Source organism: Felis catus, chromosome B1, assembly GCF_018350175.1.
Source record: "Felis catus isolate Fca126 chromosome B1, F.catus_Fca126_mat1.0, whole genome shotgun sequence".
Lineage (NCBI taxonomy): Eukaryota > Metazoa > Chordata > Mammalia > Carnivora > Felidae > Felis > Felis catus.
This window is the reverse complement of record NC_058371.1, coordinates 177,509,469-177,522,511: the sequence shown is the minus strand read 5'-3', so window position 1 is coordinate 177,522,511 and position 13,043 is coordinate 177,509,469.

The following is a 13,043-nucleotide window of genomic DNA, read 5'->3' as shown; positions in this document are numbered from 1 at the left end:
TGGATATTTAACCGACTGAGCCACCCAGGCTCCCCTGAAGCCCACACTTTTACTAAGTAGTTACTTTCTCAATAAATATTTTGTACCAGTAATTAATGAATGACTGAATAAGTTACTGAATGTTTTCTATTTAGCCAAATTCACCAAATTATATTCAAAATTACTAAATTGTATTCGTTTGCTTTATTCATAAGTATAGGAAAATCATATCCCGATGACCTGGTTTGCCTTACTCCTCAAAGTATGAGAATTCACATTTTGTCTGTCAGAAGTAGCAGCTGACAGATAAGATATTTATTTTCATTTATTTAATTGCCCTTTTTAAAAATCTTATGATAAAATTTTAATGTCCTCTCTGTAAAATTATCATAGAAAGTATCAAATTAAGCATTTTTATTGGAATGTTATATTTATAATTCATAGTTGAAGAGAGCAGAATTACCTGGACTACTCAGTTCCTTCAATGTTTTATTGATTTATTCATTAGTTTATTCTGTCAGTCTCTCATTAAGAAAATAATTGTGGAATTGAGGCTTATGGGAAGAAAAATAGTGTAATTCTATTTTAGATTCCCTTGCCTTCCCAGTCAAAAAGTTCCACATTATGTTCAAGAGAAACGAAAAGGAAAGGAAGATAGCAGGTATACAAATAGTGCTACAGAGAAGGATGACAGCCATTTTTTGTCCCTTTCCTTGAACATTTAGCTTTTTCTCCCTTGACCTTTTCCTTCACTACATCCATAAACATCCATTTGTGGGAACAAAATTCTAGGCAAACTTGGATTGCATCTCTTGGTGTCGATTTTCTAAACAGATGTCATTTATTTCATTGAATGACTAAAATACATTGTTAAAATAATAGTATAGAATTATTCCATCTTAAATATAAGCCAAAGAAATATGAATTATTTACCTGTATTATGTTCCTGTTTTTAGATCTCAAATATTATAGATGAAATAATTTCAACATTTCAGAGACATTTTTTCCACAATTAAAATTTAAAAAATATATATGTATATGTGCATGTATACATTTATATAAATATGAATAATATTCACACTCACATTGGCATGGGAAGTTTTATTTTGTCACATCATAATTATATTTATAATTAAAATGTTTATTATCCTACATTTTGTAAAAAAAAACTGCTAATACATCAGATGTACCTGGAATAAAAAACAAAACAAAACACATTGTTTCCATTCTGCTGTGTGGCTAACTGATAAGAAGCTGTTGATAATACAGAGAAGTAATGTGATGGTTTTATGTACTTAGGGGTTGTGAGGCTGAATTTATTAAAGGGATCAAAGATACCTATTTCCAGTTATTTTTCTATGTTAACAAATAAATGCTGTTCCAATATGTTGTTTATCAGCTAAATATTCAGTATGTTAAAATGGAACCTAATGGCAATTACTGACCTTTGTATCTTATTTTAGAAAACTGTATTACAGATAGTGAATTCAGGTTTTCAATAAGTGCTTTTCCTTTCCTTTCTTTTCTTTTTTTTTTGTAAGAAATGTGTGTTAATATTGAGCTATAAATACAGATGACAAATTAGCAAGACTTTTTTTCCCCTTAAGTTCAAGCACTGTCGTTTATTATCCCCAATACCTTTCTTATCCTACCTATGACCCAGTAGTTGAGGGGGATTCATGAATATTTATCTGAGTATAATGAGGGTCAAGTTAAAGCAAGGTAATGAACCAGTCCTTCTTTGTCCTCACTCCTCTTTGTAGAAGTGGATCATTTCTTAACGTGGTACTTTACACAATAGGTAGAGAGCCAGGCTGCCTTCTGCCTCCCACTCGCGATCCCACCAAAGTGCAAAGGCAGAGTGCACCCCTAACAGAATCAGTTCTGCTTGAAAGTGGTTTCCACTGAATCTGAACAAACACAAACAGATCGAATCGTAGATGTGCGTGCTGAAAACATTTTTCTTATTCATAAAGTGATGTTTAGGATGCCTCAGAGATGACTCTTCTTGGAGAACTTTGTGTGAACAAGTGTATTTTGTTTGTTTGTTTGTTTGTTTGTTGTTCCTATGAATTTGCCTTTGCAACATAACTGTTGCCCTTAAATGGCAAAATTCATGCCACCAGAGAAAAGAGCTGATTCTATCCAGATTCTTCTTTTAGCACTCAGTTCAACTATCCCTAGAAAGTCTCTGGAAATTAGGTATTTCAATTTGAACCAGTAATTCTATACAGTAGGTCACACATCAAGGACTTTTGCCACAAGCTTCAAAATCTAGTCTATAGCAGCACATAGGTACCCAAATGGTCAAGTACACCAATGAATCAATTAGCTGCTTATCATTCCTTCAAAAAGTGACTCAACATAGGTTCATTTTTAGAATGGAAGCAGAGCCAGCTATTGAAACACATTTTCTGACCTAATACTTAATGGATAATATTAATATTCAGATGAGATAAATGAATTGAATTGATCTTCATTTATATTATTCAATTTAACTTAAAAATCAGATTCAGGGGCCCCTGGGTAGCTCAGTCAGTTAAGCTTTCAACTTCAGCTCAGGCTATGATGGCAAAGCTTGTGAGTTCGAGCCCCGTGTCAGGCTTTGTGCTCACAGCTCTGAGCCTGGAGCCTCCTTCTGATTCTGTGTCTCCCTCTCTCTCTCTGCCCCTTCCTTGCTTGTGCTCTGTCTTTCAAAAAAAAAAAAATAAAAATAATAAATAAATATTTTAAAAAATAAATAAAAATAAAAATAGAATCAATTTAAATATATACTGCTTTCAGTATTATTCCAAAATGGTGATTTTTTTTTTATTGGAGAATGTTGTCTTCTTCAGTTGAAATTTTATAATCTTATAAAAAGTCCAAAATTTTTATTTCCTGTACTTTATAATTCCTTCCCAATACACAGATAGTTTTTCTAATACTGGACTATTTCTAATACTGGAATGTTTACTGTCTAAGTAAAAATGAAAACCATGAATTACGTACCATTAAAAAGATATTTTGGAAGACATAGATTAATATATGTTTAGTTTTTCCAACCGTTAACAATTTTGTTAGTTTTTATAACGATGATTTTCCATGAGATTTTTAAGAAACAGGATTTTTATGATATAGCTAAAATGGCAGTTACCCTACTATTAACATTTGGCTTATGGAAGTACAATAATTTCTTCTTAATTTTGCTCTCATTCACTTTATAATACTTTAAAAGTCTAGATTTTTGTGGGCATAGTTATGGACCTTAATGCAGTAATTCATTTAACAAAGTAAATCTGATAGGGCAGTGTTTCCCTAGCCATTTAAATTTTAAATTCATTTATTTTTATTTTTATTTATTTTTATTTTTTTTAACATTTATTTATTTTTGAGACAGAGAGAGACAGAGCATGAACAGGGGAGGGCCAGAGAGAGAGGGAGACACAGAATCTGAAACAGGCTCCAGGCTCTGAGCTGTCAGCACAGAGCCCGACGGGGGCTCGAACTCGCAGACCGTGAGATCATGACCTGCGCCGAAGTCAGACACTTAACCGACTGAGCCACCCAGGCGTCCCAAATTTTAAATTCATTTAAACCTGTACTTCTTTCTGTAAACATTGGGGTACAAGTGCCCCTACGCATCAGCACTCCTGTATCCCTGGGGTAAATTCCTAGCAGTGCTATTGCTGGGTCATAGGGTAGATCTATGGAACTGGAGAGTGCTATGCTAAGTGAAGTAAGTCATACTGAGAAAGACAGATATCATACGTTTTCACTTTTATGTGGATCCTGAGAAACTTAACAGAAGACCATGGGGGAGGGGAAGGAAAAAAAAAAATCTAGAGAGGGAGAGAGCCAAACCATAAGAGACTCTTAAAAACTAAGACTAAACTGAGGGTTGATGGGGGGTGGGAGGGAGGGGACGGTGGGTGATGGGTATTGCGGAGGGCACCTGTTGGGATGAGCACTGGGTGCTGTATGGAAACCAATTTGACAATAAATTTCATATTAAAAAAATTAAAAACAAAAAACAAAAAAACCCGTACTTCTTTCCTGTGTGCTTTTGTTATAAACTTTCACTACTTTAGAAATATGTTATGAAAAAAAAGTATTTGGGGTCAGAAGTTCAACAATATTCCTTTAAAAATGTTTTTCATGTTTATTATTTATTTTTGAAAGAGAGAAGGGGGGGGGGCGGAGGGAGAGTACGAGCAGGAGAAGGTTAGAGAGAGAGAGGGAGAACAGAATCCAAAGCAGGCTCCAGGCTCCGAGCTGTCAACACAGAGCGCGATGTGGGGCTCTAACTCAGGAACTGTGAAATCATGACGTGAGCTTAAGTTGGATGCCCAACTGGCTGAGCCAACCAGATGCCCCAACAATATTCCTTTAGAAAATACTTTGCCATAGAAAGATAAAATACAATTACTTTAATTGGTGGAAATTTCAACGGTCTTTTAGTTCATCGAGTCAGACCCCATTTTGTTAGTTTATTGTTTGGAAAAGAATAGGTACCTGATTTGCCTGCAGATGTCTTACTACATTTTTGCATACTTGTGGATAGTCTATTAATTGAGGGTTTCTATGATACGGATCTAAAATTTTACATGCAAGAAGCGCATGTTATGAGGTTAAAAGGGCAACACTTAGGCATAAAGACTCCTACATTTAAGCAAATTATCTGACATCTCATGATGCTTCCCTAAAATGGTAATCGGAAAGAAATCCATTGATTTTGTACAAATGAGATTTCCCACACCTTGTATAGGAAACTGGTCAACCAACTTTTCTGGCACATTGAGGTGTTCCTGGTTATGTAGATGGGGACGATTTCCAGGATATTCGGGCTAGAGCACAGATAACGCTGACAGTAAATAAAAGGGACATGAAGCAAAAAATCAAACTGAAATCTTCTGAATCTAGACTTCATGTCTTATACCAAATGGCCTTTTAAGAATTAAGGACCCCTACTACTTATCCTATATTATCTGTCCAAGAGCTAGAACTTTTCATTTTTAACAATGACGATATTTGCAGCTTAGGGGCAGATTGGAGTTACCTCAGTGAACTAGCCCTTAATACTTTAACATAAAATGATCATTGGTTTTGGTGTTTGACAACATTTTCTATTATTCTCGTTTTCATTACCTGTGATTTTAAAATTATAGGCTTTTGTGTGTGTGTTTGTCATCTCTACAACTAAATTATAAGCTCTTTGGGGATAGCAGTCATCTATTATTTATTTGTATTGCCCCTAAAATAGTAATAATAATAATAATAATAATAATAATAAAACTGCTGTTTTTATTAAAGTGTAAGCATTCCATTAATATTTAGTGACTAGATGAATGAATAAATGAATAGCATTTATGAGCAGAAGATGTAAATGTTGTAAGTAGAATATTTAATCAACGAATGTAAGTACGATCACAATGGTCAGTCCTGACCAGGTATTAAGTGGACCGATATGGAATAAATATAGGAGAAAAAAAGAAGAAGCAATACAGACCAAGAAGGAAGAGAGATGATTACAGCAATCAGGCAGGAAGGCTGGGACAGCAGTGGCAGAAGTAACTGGTAACAGTTGTAGTGAAAGCAACATGACAGGGAGAGTGGCAGGCAGCAGGCAAGAGGAAGAACTATAGTCTATATATAAAAAAGGTGGTGAGAAAGAGCAGCACCTTGGGTGATACACGGATTCAAGAAAAATTAATATAAGAAGAACATTCAATACATCCTAGTAACCAAGGCCTCAAGGCCCTCATAGAACAGATAAAAAAAGATGGCAAACGAAACTGATAATAAAAGGGAATTAAAAAGGAGGGGAAGGGGCGCGGAGGATACCGCTGAAGAACAAAAAGCCACTAGGCATTTGCAGCTGTTGAATGCAAGAATTTTGAGGACTTAAAGGATCACATCCCCCGTATCTGAAAACTAGGTTGAAAATAATGGACTGCTGAGACAGCATATTAATACGCTTCTGTCTTCTTTAAATCTTTTTTTTTTTCCTTTCCTTCTTTTTTAACCAGTGACTCAGAGGGGGAAATATGCAATTCCTAACTTTAGATAAAAACAGCTTTCCTCTTTTCCCTTTTCCTTCCTCCTCTCTCCACTTCCCCCACCTGTGTATCTTATTAAAAGATAGTCCATAGATTTTTAAATTATACACTTTGGAGATGAATATAGAAGAGTATTGGCAAATGTGACTGTTAATAAACATTTTGTAAACCTTCCTTTCCTGAGGCATAATAACTATGTGCCATTAAAACTGAAGAATGTATTCTCAAGGGCAAACTGCAAGTAATTAATTTAATTTTTCTTAATTGGAAAATTAAATTAAATGTAACTACTGATCCCAAGGGTAAAGAAAGTTGAAGCAGCCTAATGTAGCCATCAAAATATTGGAGTACCCAACACATAAGCACTTTACTATAAAGATGCTTTTTTTTCCTTGTTCCTCATAGTTTACAGTTGTAAAGTTATATTCTAAATTATGTTTTAATATTTTTATTCTGTGTAGCACACAGACTAATATCCTGCCATCCCCGCCCCCACCCCCTGCCCCAATTCCTAGCCCTCATCCTGGTAACAGCGAATGTGACCTTACATGGCAAGGTGGAATTAAAGTTTCAGATGAAATTAGGTTGTTAATCAACACACCTTAAAATAAGCAGATTAACCAGGTGTGTCCAGTGTAATCAAAAGATTCTTAATAGCGGAGGAGTGCAGCAGAAAAGGACAGAAATGAACAAGAATTGACAGACGATTGACTTTGGAGATGAACAGGGTCACGAGTCAAGGAATACAGGCAGCCTCTAAATGGTGGATAAGACAAGGACATAGATTCTCCTTTAGAGCCTCCAAAGGAATACAGCCTTGTCAGTACCCTGATTTTAGCCAATGAGACCTGTTTTGGACTTCTGACCTCCACAGTTGTAAGATAATAAATGTTGTTATTTTAAGTCACTGCAAATTGTTGCAGCACTTTGTTAAAATACCGTAGGCACCCAACACATCCTGTGTGGTTATTATGAAACTCATACATTGTCAAGTCAAATAATATTTATATTTTTAAAAGTTTTTTTTTTTAACATTTATTTATTTTTAAGAGAGAGAGAGGCTGACAGACAAACCCAAGCAGGGAGGAGCAGAGAGAAAGAGACAGGCTCTGAAGGAGGCTCTGGGCTCTGAGCTGTCAGCAGAGAGTCTGACACAGGGCTCGAAACCATGAACTATGAGATCATGACCTGTGCTGAAGTCAGACACTTAACCGACTGAGCCACCCAGGTGCCCCAATAATATTTTGATTTTTGAGGGAACCAGCCAGGACTATAAAAAATATCTGAAGGAGCTCAGGTTGAAATAATCATTTGCTCTGATTACTGTTATTGAATCTAGCTGCTATGACACACATTATTATTTTAACTGTATTTGGGTTTTCATGACCTTTTGGTTGCCATGCAAACTCAAATTAAAAGTCTCAAGTTACTAATTGATTTCAACACGAGTTACTCAATCATGTTAGCAAGAGAGCAGTATCTTTGAATATGAGCTAGGAGAAGATAAAAATTAATCTTTTCCTGGCATACATTCCCACTTTATTAGGAAAGTCTTCTTTGAAGAATCAAATAGTTGTCAGATGAATATACAATAAAGACTCAAGAATGGTTGTTTCAAAATATAGTCAAGGTTTACTGTTAGCTCATTAGATCTCTTATAATGAAAATCAGACCCCTTATAAGGCTAGGAAAAAAAGTCATCTATCTTGTATCATGTCTTATTTTCCTTTGCATTATATCAAAATTTCATCTTTGATATATTATAAAAGCATGATATTTGCCAGGACTGTACGTGTAAAGTCATATTATTTAGCATTATGCTTTCCCTGAGGGCTTTTTTTTTTCTCTCATTTTCTCTCTCCATCAATTGCAATATTCGCTGAATAGTTCCTCGTGCCTCAAGTTGCTCTGTGCGTGCACACTTGCTATTCCTCCTGCCTGAAACGCTTTTTTTTTTTTCCTTTTTGGATAACAAAGTGATTTACATTCATTAAAACACAGTGCAAAGGTACTTCTCTCTGTAAAACCTTCACTACTTCCCGTGCCACTAAGGTTGCCCCTTACAATGCAAATTTTAAAATATCGTGATAGTATTTTTTTTACTTGGCATTACCATTGCTGCTTTATAAGTGTCCCTCTGCCTCAGGAGGTGAATTGTTTAAGAGCAAGGACACAGCACAGCGCCTGGGACACTTTATCAATGTTTATTGAACAAATTAAGTACCTGATTAAATTCTAGGCATACGTCTTTCAGTCTAAGATCCTGCCTTTGTTCTGGTGTGGTGAGAGGTACTGACAGTGTGATTGATATAAATCACTCAATGTCCTTAGCCATTCCAAACCAGTGAGTGGATAAAACAAAACAAAACAAAACAAAACAAAAACTGGAAAATGCTTGGTGACAAATTAATGTATTTATTAAAGAATTTTAAGTACCTAGTATTTACGTCATGTGTTGAGTACCCACTTAATGCAGTCAGTACGTTAGAAGCATAAGGACCATATCACTTTGAATGCAGTAATTCATTCTTTACAGAGGCTTTAAATACCTCTATCTATATACTTATGATCTGTTTTGTTTTTAAGCCTAATCACTAATCCTGTTTATATTTATTTGTAATTTAAGGATATTTTCTTTGTTTCTCTGTGCTGAATAAATGCAAATTAATCATAATACTTAAAGATGCAATAAAGCCTAGTCTTCTGAGCCAGACAGCCTGACTTAAATCCCAGTTCTTACACCATGTTGGTAACTGAGCAAATCAGTAAACTTGTAATTCATTTTCCTGATACTGGATGGTTCACTTTTCATACTAGCTAGGTTGTAAATGTTTAGAGGGGTCAAAAGAAAAAGGGGATATGCTAGATAGAGCTTGTTGAAGGAATTACTAACACTGATATTTCTCCCATTCATGGGTTCACTCGTTTTGTATGTGTTTAATATGGCCTAAGCACTGACTAGCAGTTGTATTTTAAACATCAGTCTGTAAAAATGTTAATACTGGTAACAATAGGACTATAGTTGTTTTTCAAACTCTTTTCACATCTGTGATTATAATTTATTTATGGAACAATCCTGGATACTGATATTCCACAAATAGTAGTAATACTCATCTTTTAGTTGAGTACTTACTATATTAAAGACACTGGACTAAGACCTTCACATGTCTTCTTTTATTTAATAATTACACTTTTGGCTACTTATTTTACTATTTTATTTTACTATTTTTATTTTATTTTATTTTATTTTATTTTATTCTTTAAAGTTTATTTATTTATTTTTTTGATCATGACCTGAGCCAAAATCAAGAGTCAGAGGCTTAACCAACTGAGCCACCCAGGCTCTCCTTGGATATTTATTTTAATTCCCGTTTCAAAATTGTAAAAAGTGGTGCTTAGTGACAGTAAACAATACACACCCTTAAATGGCAGAGGCAAGTATAATTTCCCTGATGGTTGGACTATAGAGCCAGTAACTAACAACTGAAATAATTCACCTGTAAAATAAGTTTCAATTAGGCTAAAAGAGGTTGCACAATTGTTTTTTTTTATTATTTTATTTTATTTTTTTTTAATTTACATCCAAATTAGTTAGCATATAGTGCAACAATGATTTCAGGAGTAGATTTCTTAATGCCCCTTACCCATTTAGCCCATCCCCGCTCCCAAAACCCCTCCAATAGCCCTCTGTTTGTTCTCCATATTAAAGAGTCTCTTCTGTTTTGTCCCCCTCCCTGTTTTTATATTATTTTTGTTTCCCTTCCCTTATGTTCATCTGTTTAGTCTCTTAAAGTCTTCATATGAGCGAAGTCATATGATACTTGTCTTTCTCTGATTGACTAATTTCATTTAGCATAATACCCTCCAGTTTCATCCACATAGTTGCAAATGGCAAGATTTCATTCTTTTTGATTGTCGAGTAATACTCCATTGTGTGTGTGTGTGTGTGTGTGTATGTGTATATATATATATATATATATATATATATATACACATACATATATATGTATACATGTATGTATATACACATATATATATGTACATATATATATACATACACACACCATATATATATATATATACACACATATATATACATATACATATATATATATGGTGTGTGTATACATTGTGTGTATGTGTGTGTGTATATATATATATATATACACCATATCTTCTTTATCCATTCATCCATCGGTGGACATTTGGGCTCTTTCCATACTTTGGCTATTGTTGATAGTGCTGCTATAAACATTGGGGTGCATGTGTCCCTTCGAAACAACACACCTGTATCCCTTAGATAAATACCTAGTAGTGCAATTGTGCGCTGTAGGGTAGTTCTATTTTTAGTTTTTTGAGGAACCTCTATACTGTTTTCCAGAGTGGCTGCACCAGCTTGCATTCCTACCAGCAGTGCAAAAGAGATCCTCTTTCTCCACATCCTTGCCAACATCTTTTGTTGCCTGAATTGTTAATGTTAGCCATTCTGAGGTGTGAGGTGGTATCTCATGGTGGTATTGATTTGTATTTCCCTGATGATGAGTGAAGTTGAGCATTTTTTCATGTGTCAGTTGGCCATCTGGATGTCTTCCTTGGAGAAGTGTCTATTCATGTCTTTTGCCCATTTCTTCACTGGATTATTCATTATTTGGGTGTTGAGTTTGATAAGTTCTTTATAGATTTTGGATACTAACCCATTATCTGATATGTCGTTTGCAAATATCTTCTCCCATTCTGTCAGTTGCCTTTTAGTGTTGCTGATTATTTCCTTTGCTGTGCAGAAACTTTTTATTTTGATGAGGTCCCAGTAGTTCATTTTTGCTTTTGTTTCCCTTGCCTCCAGAGACATGTTGAGTAAGAAGTTGCTGTGGGCAAAATCAAAGAGGCTTTTGCCTGTTTTCTCCTCGAGGATTTTGATGGCTTCCTGTCTTACATTTAGTTCTTTCATCCATTTTGAGTTTATTTTTTTATGGTGTAAGAAAGTGGTCCATGTTCATTCTGCATGTCGCTGTTCAGTTTTCCCAGCACCACTGGATGAAGAGACTGTCTATTCCATTGGGTATTCTTTCCTGCTTTGTCAAACATTACTTGGCCATACATTTGTGGGTTCATTTCTGAGTTCTCTATTCTGTTCCATTGATCTGAGTGTCTGTTCTTATGCCAGTACCATACTGTCTTGATGATTACAGCTTTGTAGTATAGCTTGAAGTCTGGGATTTTGATGCCTCCTGCTTTGGTTTTCTTTTTCAAGATTACTTTGGCTATTCAGGGTCTTTTCTGGTTCCAGACAAATTCTAGGATTATTTTTTCTAGCTCTGTGAAGAATGCTGGTGTTATTTTGATAGGGGTTGTACTGAATATGTACATTGCTTTCGGCAATATCAACATTTTAACAATATTTGTTCATGCTATCCAGGAGCATGGCATCTTTTTCCATTTTTTTGTGACTTCTTCAATTTTTTTCATAAGCTTTCTATAGTTTTCAGTGTATAGATTTTTCAATTTGGTTAGATTTATTCTTAGGTATTTTATGTTTTTGGGTGTAATTGTAAATGGGATCAGTTCCTTGATTTCTCTTTCTGTTGCTTCATTGTTGGTGTAAGGAACGCAACCGGTTTCTGTGCGTTGAGTTTATATCCTGCAGTTTTGCTGAATTCATGAATCAGTTCTAGCAGTTTTTTGGTGGAATCTTTAGGGTTTTAATATACACTATCATGTCATCTGCGAAGAGTGAAAGTTTGACCTCGTCCTGGCCGATTTGGATACTTTTTATTTCTTTGTGTTGTCTGATTGCAGAGGCTAAGACTTCCAATACTATGTTGAATAACAGTTGTGAGTGGATATCCCTGTCTTGTTCTTGACGTTAGGGGGACAACTCTCAGTTTTACCCCATTGAGGATGATGTTACCGTTGGGTTGTTCATATATGGCTTTTTTGATCTCGAGGGATGCTCCTTCTATCCCTACTTTCTTGAGAGTTTTTATCAAGAAATGATGCCGTATTTTGTCAAATGCTTTCTCTGCATCTATTGAGAGGATAATATGGTTCTTGTCCTTTCTTTTATTGATGTGATGAATCACGTCAATTGTTTTGTGGAAATTGAACCAGCCCTGCATCCCAGGTATAAATCCCACTTGGTCATGGTGAATAATTTTTTTAATGTATCGTTGGATCCGGTTGGCTAATATCTTGTTGAGGATTTTTGCATCCATGTTCATCAGGGAAATTAGTCTATAGTTCTCCATTTTGGTGAGGTCTCTGTCTGGTTTTGGAATCAAGGTAATACTAGCTTCATAGAATGATGTTCAGAGTTTTCCTTCCATTTATATTTTTTGGAACAGCTTCAAGAGAATAGGTGTTAACTCTTCCTTAAATGTTTGGTAGAATTCCCCTGGAAAGCCGTCTGCCCTGGACTCTTGTTTTTTGGCAGATTTTTGATTACTAATTAGATTTCCTTACTAGTATGGTCTTTTCAAATTTTCTATTTCTTCCCGTTTCAATTTTGGTAGTGTATATGTTTCTAGGAATTTGTCCATTTCTTCCAGATTGCCCATTTTATTGACATATAATTGCTCATAATAGTCTCTTAGTATTGTTTTTATTTTTGCTGTGTTGGTTGTGATCTCTCCCCTTTCATTCTTGATTTTATTTATTTGGGTCCTTTCCTTTTTCTTTTTCCTTAAACTAGCTAGTGATTTATCAATTTTGTTAATTCTTTCAAAGAACCAGCTTCTGGTTTTATTGATCTGTTCTACTGGTTTTTTGTTTGTTTGTTTGTTTGTTTGTTTTGATAGCATTAATTTCTGCTCTCAGCTTTATTATTTCCTGTCTTCTGTTGGTTTGGGGTTTTATTTGCTATTCTTTTTCCAGCTCTTTAAAGCATAAAGTTAGGTTGTGTATCTGAGATATTTCTTCCTTCTTTAGGAAGGACAGGATTGCTATATATTTTCCTCTTATGAATGCCTTTGCTGGGTCCCAGAGGTTTTGGGTTGTGGTGTTATCATTTTCATTGGCTTCCATATACTT